Here is a 10,183-nt window from a genome sequence, read left to right on the forward strand (position 1 = left end):
TGGACTAAGCTTCAACCAGCTGATCTGCACAAAATTAATTTGAGAAATCTGCATATTAAATTTTAAATGTTAGTGAAGTTCCACTAAAGTGCTTATAATCAGATCACCAGACTATTCTGAAACTCCATATTGGCCCTCAGCCTGCTTGTAGATTTTTCTGTGAACATTTATGTAGCACCTCTCCCAGACTGCCCCCTGAGCAAAACTGCCAGATGTTTAAATAGTCAAGTCATAAAATGAGTAGTGGAACAAGGGAGGAACTTTTACTCTCTCTGCTTTTGACAACCACATTCAGCTGATAGCTCACAAACTCAGTCCTGTCCCTAAATAATCCTGTCTAAGCTCCCTCAGCCTGCTGCTGGTGAAGCAGGCTGCTTCTCCTGAGCTCTCAGAGGAACCTTGTCCTCACTGGAAAACAAATCACAGAGCTGCTGGCATCTGGAGACCTACCACTCTCTGGGACCTTCTCTCTTAAGCAGTTTCTCTTGACTCAGACTGGGGCACTCTGCTCTTTCTGCTTTTCTATGTGACCTTTCCTCCCACAGTATGTCTTCTCATGAGGGAATATCAACTCCCTTGCAAACCTTTGGATTCCTCTTGTGGTGGTGGAGGTTGAAACCAATTCATTCTGTGTTAGAGCACTACCCTTAACATAGAAGAAAAAGCAGTTTTTCTGCTTTACTTAATTCAGGTCATTAAGCTGCTCTTGCAGGGAAAGGGGAGAGGGAGGGAACTGTAAAGGATAGAAAAAGAACAGTCAGCACTGAAGAGTAGCAACTTATTTGCATACTCAGAGCTGCCATAAATTCCTCATGTCAAAAACAAACTGTTCCTTGGTTTTACTCAGCTGAGCAGATATCCACCAGCAATTTAATTTTCACTCAAAGAGATGTGCAGGATTGTTTTTATGTTTAAAAACAGATTCTAAATTACACTTGTACTACAAGCCCAGATTAAAAGGCTCCCAGGAGCACGCCATGAACCAAAGCGTGACCTGGAGAATCACTGATTCCTGACTCCCTGAAACCTTGCTCAAGGGAAGATAATAGGGAAGAAACACGAGCAAGTAAAAAGGACACCCCTTGCTATGCTGGCTTAGAAGTCTGGTGCACTAGAAATGGTAAGCCAATTTTTTTTGAGAAGTTCTTTCAAGAGGGAACAGCAGATGTTTTTCACCCTCATTATACTGGTGTCTTCCTCTCATTAAAGTGCTTCCCTCCTTGTGCTGCTTCTCATGGCAGCAGCGAGTGCACAGCCAAGAAGTTTGGCTTGTACTTTTTCTTCCTAGCCTGTGCTTTCCATGAGGGCTATAGACTACTGCTTATTTTGGCTCCGGTTTTTCCCATCCTCATGTCGCTGGACTAAGAGGGTAAATAAATTCAGTATTTGGCCTAGAAAGTTCAATGAAGTGATTTGTTTGTCTCAAGTCAGGTGCATTAAGTCCTGTTTTAGGTCACTCCTGCAGAATCTTTCTTGAGTCTCTGCAGCTGTGTGGCTATAGCTTTGCAGGAGGCAGAATATCCAACACCCTGCATTCTTTCACACTTCAATCATGTGCTCCATTCGAAGAAGGAAAGCACATTCCCTCCCAGGGAGAAAAACAGTTTCTGGGTTTAACCAGAGCACACGTAGTCTTAGACACCAGAGCCTGCATCTGATGTCAGATGTTCATGTATCCTGCATCCCTTTGATGCTGTCCTGCATGCTCCTTTTCGCTTCGACTGTTTGTCTCTTCTAGGATTTGGCTTCCTGATCTCAATATCTCCTGCTGAGGTAACTTCAGGAGGACTATTAACTTCCTAACACTGCAAGAGAGTTTCTCCTTTGTCTTTTGTTCCTTTACCTTAGTATAAGCAGATTCTTGCCTACACAATTGTTTTGACAGTCATGATATTCTCAGCATTATCTTTCGCCATAGCCATTTCAGCAGCCCGTGTAATTTTAACAAACACCTAACAGAATCAAGACATTAAAGTTGACAATGGTATAATAAAAAATCTCCTTTTAATAATGAACTGGAGCTGCCGTCATCTTGTTTTAGCAGAGTAAAATCTCTTGCACCCCCCCCCCCCGAACACTTTACAAAGCTATTACATAAAATGCAATGTTAAATGAACAACAAATTACTTTCCCTTTAGCTAGCTTTTAATGCTAATGGAGCCATTTATTCCTGACCTTTTGAAATATTAGATTTTTTAAATGACAACATGAAAAGAATTCTTGTTTGAAAACGCAAGCGACTTTAAACCACATGTTATTACTTGTAAGTATAGCATGCACATGCATCATTCATTTCAGTGTCCCATTTATAGCTAATTGGTATATATTTCAGTTGACATATATTGTTCTCCTGCAAACGTGTCAAATTCCTTAACGATGTCAGTGACAAAAGCATAGCGTTTGAGATATATAAATTACGCTCTTTACCATATAATCATTCTTATCTGTTGGGAACGCTATTTGTGACAAATCATGTTCAAAAATACACGCTAAATTGATTATTTTTTTAAACTTTAATATCACACCATTCCTCGCAAGTCTTTGATCGAATTTTTAAATGTAGAAATGTTTTGATTTTTATCTGAATCATTTTGTAGCTTTTGAAAAGCTCACTTTATTTATTAAAAGAAGAGTAGGACAGCGCAGATCTTAAAAGGTATCTTTTGTTATCTGTATTAGAAAACAAGTGGGCTATAATTGTGGTTATGGAATGAGTAATTTCGTGAAAAATGCTTTGTGCTGTAGTTTAGGTTTTATAATTCCTGCCAGAAATTACTATTATTTTGTTGGTGGGCAGCATTGCAATCAGAATTTTAAATACAGCAGCAAACTTGGCCTACATATTTTCATTACATTTTAGATTGCCAAGTGTAATGTATTTCTCTCATATATTACAAATCAGCTGAGGATAATCAAAAAAAAATTCAAGATTTCATGTGACTCTAATTATTACTGAGCTATAGCAGTGCTCATTGTTGTCTTTATACAGTTCTGTCTATATCATTATTTGCTCCATAAATCAGTAGGACAATGATGTTCTACCTTTTGAGAGATATTTGCATGTATCTTAATTTGGCATTGATGAATTAATTCTTCTTCCTGAACCTCTTGAGGTTTTTTTGTTTTGGAGCCTTTTTACTTAGCCCCAACTGACGACGTTTATGTATGTGTATTTATTTCCATATTCTCCTGAAGTGTCTCTTCAGAGTAAAAAATAGGAATTTTATTATATTACGCTTCAGGGCTATTTTGTTCTTAATCTGAGTGAAAATCAAATGCCATTTAGCCACACCTTCCTACTTCAGAAATATTTATTCTGTATGGTCATGTTTAATTGTGATAAAACAAGCTATTAATTAAAACTTGTTAAAATTTTGCTATTTTTTGAAATTGCAATCAGATTCTCTGACGAAAAAATATTTAGTTGAAGAAAATGTTTGCTTCTACCAAAACAAATGCAATAAGTTCAGATTTCCATTTTTTTCCTTTGAAAATGCTTCCAAGCAGAATGAAAGCAAAAAAATGTATTGGCACTTTAGTTGGCCCAAACAGAAGGTATCAGTGGGGGGCAGAGGAAGGGAGAAGGCTGATGTGATGCTCCCACAGCTCTAAATGAAAAATACTATTAGTGGTGTAAAGGCCACTTGCTTCTAAATTATGCCCGTACACAAACAGAAACAAGAAGTAAAGTACTCCTTAAATTAGTCTAAATATTGTGTTCAATTATACAGTAACAATTGAGTGACTACTACACTTGCTAGCATACTGAAGACATATATTATGTGTGGCCCAAAGACAAATGTTATATTCAAGTCCCTTTTTGTGCTATGGCCCATGTAATTATTGTTGTGGTACATATGGTTTGAAAAATCTTACCTTTATTTGCATTAAGTGGATAATTGCTTCACATCAAACCAATTAGGGAGCTGAAGGAAAAAAAAAACCCAAGATCTAACCTGCACAGCAATGCACTGTTTTACAGGGTAGTTTTAGATAAACATAGTCTCACATGATCTCATTAAACACAACAACAATGAACAATATTAGTGCCTCAGGCACCTCAGTTTGGAGTGTAAAATCCTAAAGCGCTAAGGGAGTTCTGATTTACATGGAAGTGCTGATTATCATCTCTGGGAAGTTAAGTTCTCTTGTGAGAGCTCTACTGTTGCTTACTCAGAAAAGGCAGCACACAAAATCAGTTATCATTTCAGAAAAATGGCCCAGGCTTGGGTGCTTATAATGTCTGGTGTTTACATAACTTTCCTCATTCACAGTTTTCAGAGGTTTTCTTAGGAAAGAGGAATGTAAGTACTACGGTCATCACCTGAACTACGCAGTAAATGAAACACACAGTGAGCACATACGTATTTTGCCTGGGATGATGGAAAAGCAGAAGCCATTCCACCATTCACTGAATGCTGCGCGCAGTGTTTACTGAATGCAGTCTGCATCAGGCTATGGAAAGCTCCAGAACAGCTGCGTAAGAACGCACCTCTAACTCTCATTTTAGACTTACAGTCTTTTCCCTGATGTCTCTAATTCCTTAATCATACACTGACCTCCTCTTATTTAATGAAAGGATAAAGATCAGTTGGACGGGAGGCAGCCTGACAGGGGTTTTCTGTCACCACCAGCTCTGACTAGGCTGACTCAGTCCTTAGGGAGGCTCTGCGGCCTCACCTCATGGCTCTTAGCTGTCTCTCCAAACTGTACCCAGCTCCCCTTTGCTTGCAGTGTGGACAGTGTGGCCATGTGACCATTTTATACCCCTGTGGAAGCACAGTAAATTTAATGGAGAATCAAAGATTGAGAGGTGTTTGCTCCCTCTGCAACCTCACTCTGCACTAGCTACACTCCAAAAAACTGCCTCTTCCACAGGATTCAGGCGAGTAGGATTTAGGAAAGGAGGTTTCTCCATCTCATTAAAAGGAGATTACAAACCCCTACACCTTTAGTTTAATTCAAAGAGGAGTCAAAATGTCTTCTCTGGGTCATGACAATCAGCCTCCCAGTCCTTCCCACTGAACCTGAATCACAAACCTTCTCCCAGTGTCTGTGACAGAAAGCTCACTGAAGGGCAGTTTATAGCACAGACATGCCATTCCTTGCCATGTCTGAAGGGACAATAACACAGTAGCAGCAAAGGGCATATTTTTGTTACAAAGGACATTCATGGGGGATTAACAACTTCCTCTCCTTCTTTTTAACCAGGGAAAATGTTAAGAGTAAAGAGAAAAGTGACTGCACTAAAGAATAATTCTCCTTTTGACCCACAGAGAAAGAGGTGCCTAGTGAAAATATATGATCACGGACAGTGTGAAGATAACTGTCTGATCAGATAATGGAATTGTTTTCAGTGATAAGAATGAATCCATTACTAATGCAAATAACGATAATAATTATAATTTGCAATACAGTAAAAATCACCTAGTCTACCTCCTCCTCTGACAGGAGACTGTATAATAAATTATAGGCTGAGGAAAAAAAAATTCAAAGGGATAAAGGTTAAAAGATTAAAAAAAAATCTGAAACTTAAATGCTTAACAGGGAAGTCAAGACCTGAAAGCAGAAATTGGTGCTATTAAATAAAGCAATTGTGAAGAATGAGATATTATGGAATTGATTAACAAACCAGAAATCAAACCTTCCCTCATATCATTACCTCTTGTCATAGATTTCAATAATTTTGAAAGAACAAAAAATTAAGATGGCATATAATGAAAAAATTAATTATTTAAATGCAGGCGAATATGCTAATAATACTCTAGGAAGATTAATATAATCTAACACAACAAAAACCCCCTGAAGAGTTCAGTAAATCTAGGGAATTTCACCAGTTGTTTTTGCTTTGCTTTGGTATCCAAAACACATCCAGCTGCTCTGTCACTCCCGACCAGGCCTGTGTCAAAGGATATTTGCAGACCATGCATTTCTAAACAGTAGCTCTTTTGGGGGTTTCTGTGCACATTAAGATTCTCATACCAATCCCATAATCTACTTTGTTCATGTGAAGGATTTGGGGTACAGGAACAATGAGGGAAACATTTTATTTCACCTTTGTGGGGGAACGGAATAAGACAGATGGAACGAATCTTAAGTTTCTGAGTTTATACTACAGATACTTGCCAGCTGAGCTGTTCTGTTGCTTAGAATAATTCTGCTTCCTCCATAAATTAGGCACAGCTGAAAGTACTGTTATATAGGGTTTACCATACCTTGTTGCCATTTCATCAGGTTAAGGTGTTGAAGCAATGGGAATCTATCAAGCAAGCGTATGATTCTCCCACACTCATCAATTCTGAGTAAAATAGCAATTAAGTGATTGAGTCTAGAGCCATGTCTTCCAACACTCTTTGCTCAGATCCTGGTTTTCAAAGTGGAGCATGTGCCATAACAGCCCCAAAGGAAGAGCTAGAGATTCTAGGGCAGGGAATATCTGAGAGAAACATAAAGGCCAGAAGTGCTGACCCCTAGTCAAAAGTGGAGATGACTACCAGGTGGACTAGTTTTTATTCTTAGAGTGGAGCCTGGCTTACTGCAGTTAGAGAAAGGCTATTTTATTGCATTTTCAATCTGCAGTTAAAAGTGTTATAGCTCAGTGTATCCTGCCTAAACTCCTGCAGCAAGTCCTTCTGGAAGTTGCTGGTTTCTCACTCTTTTAAGTTTTCCATTGCAGCATTTTTCATGTAGCCCAAAAGCTCAGCACACTTTGATTTAGTAGCACAAGTAGTCTATCAGAGCTTCAGCACTACAGGAATTCAAGGAAAATGCTTTAGCAATGCAAATTGCTAAAAGCTACAAGAGTGCAAAATTGTGTATGATTCACAACCACAATTCGTGGTTACCTCATAAGCACAATTTATCAAAAACACATCCAAGTGTTATACTAACTGCTGCAACAGGGCCCTAAGGCTTAAACACACACCCCTCATATTGCACACAAGACCTTTAATCAGTGTTTGCAAAAGACAAAAACACAACGTGCCTCAGTTATTTGCATCACATTTCTTTGTTTGCTGACGCTTCACCGGGGCATTCTGTTTCTTAGTGAGATATGCACCGTAGGAGTCCTCTGTGTGTGTACATACAGAACTACTTCGGCATAGATTTCCAAATGTCTTTCCAGCAACGAGATGTTTATCTGCAAGAAACCAGAATCCACTGTTTCATCCCCCAAAATGACCAACAGAGCCATAGAAAAAAGACCATAGGTCTACAAAATGCAATTGAAAGCCTTTGGTTTTAATTTAGAGAATTAGACTGAGAGCAAGCATATGAATACTCTTCAGATGTTAAAACCTGCCACAAAGAGGAAAGGAATGAAATGCTACTGTGTCCTCTAGGGATATGACAAGGTTTAATAGCATTCAACTGCAGGCACAGAGATTCAGAGTTGACATTATGTAAGACTTGACAAAGGTGAGGACAGTTAAACACAAATAAACTGCCTGCAAAGGTAGCAACACTGCACCTTCAAAAGGTTTAAAAACATTAAATGAATGTCAGGAATTGCTTAGGCAGAACAAATACTATTTTGCAGCAGGAAGGTGAGATATGTGATGCCTTAGGTCCTTCCCAGCCTAATGTATCTCCTGCAATGCTCTAACAGAGCTGTAACTGCAGTCAGCAAAAACACTGGATGGAACTTCACAGGTGTAGAGAAGAAAGGCCAGAGTATTTGGCTTGAAATTCTCTCCTCTATGACTGAGCCATCACCATTTTCTTCTCCATTTTTCCCACAGCAGCCAGTGTTTATTAATCTTCACTGTGTGCTGCTAAGCCGGTTTCTTCTTCATTCCTGAAAGCAGGACAGGTAATAGGTTGACACTGGCAAGCAGTAGTATCAAACTCTAATGAGGACTCAGTGGCAGTGCTAATTAATTTTTATTATCTATATTGTTATCTGATCCTGCTGTACCTGTTCAGTTCATTTAAAACACCTCCTTTTACAGACTTACCAAGGTTACTCACAGCACTGGACAGCATCCCTAATAGCAAAGGAAAAAAATCTAAAGACACAGTTAATATTATATACCACATGACTCTAAAGGCGGGAAATGATAAACACTTACGTGGGATGTGACCTGTGTATTTTGGCATCATCCCTTCAGGCCTGTAGAATCTTTGATAGGCATGCGGTACTTCTCCAACTTCAATCCCATGTGTCTCACCTCTAAGACAAAACAAAATAACTACAAAATTAATTTATATTTGTTTTGGAACATCCTAATTTATGTTACCTGATTCTTCAGATGTTTTACACAATTATCAGACTTAAATGCTGACCCTGCTGCACTGAGCTGACAAAGGTATCTATTCTCCTACCTGTCTATGTACTACTTGCTAAGGACTTTTGCATTGACAAGGCACCTGTGTGTTCCCAAAACCCTGAGGATACTACTGCTATCCTGAGACTTCTGCTTATGCAAGGAACAGAGAGAGAAAATTATCTGAAAGGAAGGATGATACTGTAGTATTGCTTGTAAGACGGCACAATTAAATACAGGACCTCCTGCAGATGTCATGCAGGACCAGCATCTTTTCTGTTGGATCCAGCTCTGCTGTCAGTTAACTTCTTTCAATTCCACTGATTTTGAGAAGTCAATACTGACATAAGTAAGGGTTATTGGGGGGAGGGAGAAAGGAGTTAAGAAAATGGATCTGTACAATTACCATTAGACGAGCAAAAACTCTGTGAACAATACATTTTAGTGCAACGTCTTAATTGCAACCTCAGTACATGTTAGCAAATACTCAGTGATGCCACATGTACCATATGTAGTGTGTTTTTTTGTGTTGGAAGTATCAGGTCAGCACTGAAGTTGTTTTTTTGTACTACAAAGAAAAGGATATGCTCAGTCTAGTGTCTTCTCTTATCAGCTGATGTCAGAAGGAAGTTTCTAGTACAGGTACAGAGCTGATTCCTAAGAGGGAAGGAAATCCTCATTGCCATTAGGAAAGGGAGAATCACATTTCTAACTCCAAGGACTACTACGGCTTAGCAATTCAAACTCCCTGGTATTCACAGCTGTCAGTCTCCCCATTCCTTTCTACTGTAAAACCTTCCCTGTTCTCCTTCAGTTACTACTGCAACATACCAATGCCTGTGCTCTCCCATCCAAATCCTGGCTACATACATCTTCAGCTGATTTCTTTGGTATCCTTACATTGAATCCAGTATTGTCCTCCTTTTACTTGTTGGTCCTGCTGCAGCATACAATATTCACAGAGTAAGCCTGCATTGCGTTTTTCATTCCTCCATGTTTATGTAAGCTTACCTGAGGACACCGATAGAAGGATCATAGGGGACTCGATCTATTAAGCTCTTAAAATTCTGAAAACAATTTTTTGCCATCACATGGTAACGAACACCATGTCCTAGTTCAGTGACTTTTGCTCTAGGCACAAAGCCAGTCCAACCTGGGATAGGGGGATCCAGTAGACTTCGCTCATTTATTACAGTACCTGAAAAATGAGAGAATAGATACTACTTCAAAATTATATCCAGCACCTACAAAATTATATTTTAAACACAGAAGATATAGAATTTCCTGGATTACAAAAAGTGTTTGCAGTTAATTGACATACTTCATACACTGCTCTTCAGTCCTTTTATATTGCTGAGGTATATGCTTGGTTGCTTTTGATATACCCCTTAGTGATGCTGAGATAAGCTTATGTCTTTTATCCAGGCAGCTCCTCAAATCCTCATTACTTTTGAATATGTATTTCTCTGGCTACAAAGGCCTTGAGGGTTTGGCTAAAAGCCAGGAGGGGCTAGACTTAAAGCTCCCCTGAAGTCAGTATGAACCTTTCTGTTGAATTTAATGAGCTCTGAAAAGGTCCCTACATAGGGAAAACACATAAGTGTGTGTGTCATTTCCACTGCGCTGTGAAAATTCTCACAAAGGAAACTGCCTTCTGCCTGCGAAACAGTTTCAACGGGACACAGGTGACTTCCTGTTTCAAACTGCCAGTTTACTATGCTGTGTGCTGTTAAAATAACTATTCTGTTCAAACACTAGAGGTAGCTGTTGGTAAGTGAAACATGAAGCAATGTAGGAAGAAAAGGGATAGTGACAAGAGTTATAACTAAAGATTTTCTTTATAGTAATCATAGAATGGGTTTCTGGGGCATCCTATACAAGAGTGAAATACAATGCAAAATGCCAATTCAAGACAA

Source organism: Dromaius novaehollandiae, chromosome 6 (assembly GCF_036370855.1).
Source record: "Dromaius novaehollandiae isolate bDroNov1 chromosome 6, bDroNov1.hap1, whole genome shotgun sequence".
Taxonomy (NCBI): Eukaryota; Metazoa; Chordata; class Aves; order Casuariiformes; family Dromaiidae; genus Dromaius; species Dromaius novaehollandiae.